Below are 612 nucleotides of genomic sequence, written 5' to 3' on the forward strand. Positions count from 1 at the left end.
CCCACAAAGCTTATCTCTCCTTATCTCATCGTTCTGTCAAGAAGAACGATAACCATGAAAACGAAAAACAGATATCGAAACCGTTCTTGTAACAACCCACCAGCACCTTAACCCACTCATCTGAACCCACCCCATAGACAACCCCAGTATAATACTAACCCACCCAACCCAATTGGTAACCCACTCTGAGCCAACCCTAAGCCATTACCTCACCCTAACCCACCCCCATCCCATCCAACCCTCAACCCACCTCACCCCTACCTGCCTTAAGCCCATTCCATCTACAATCCACCAACACCTCACCTCACCCCACCCCAACCCACCACCCACCCACCACCCACCTCAACCCACTCTCACCAACACCCCACCGCACCCCACCCCCAAACCCACCCTCAACCCCAAACCCACCCTTAACCTCAAACCCACCCTCAAACCCACCCCCACCCCACCACCCTTGCGGTCACAATCAACCAGCGCTCCACAGACAATTTACCTCAATCCTCTGTGGCGTGGAAAGCAGGTGCTCCCACAAAGACCAGGGAGAAAGGTATTGATAAGGAACATATGGTTAAAACAGGGGGACTGGTTAGCTGGTTGCCTGACTGGTGGCGC

Source organism: Penaeus monodon, chromosome 21, assembly GCF_015228065.2.
Source record: "Penaeus monodon isolate SGIC_2016 chromosome 21, NSTDA_Pmon_1, whole genome shotgun sequence".
NCBI lineage: Eukaryota > Metazoa > Arthropoda > Malacostraca > Decapoda > Penaeidae > Penaeus > Penaeus monodon.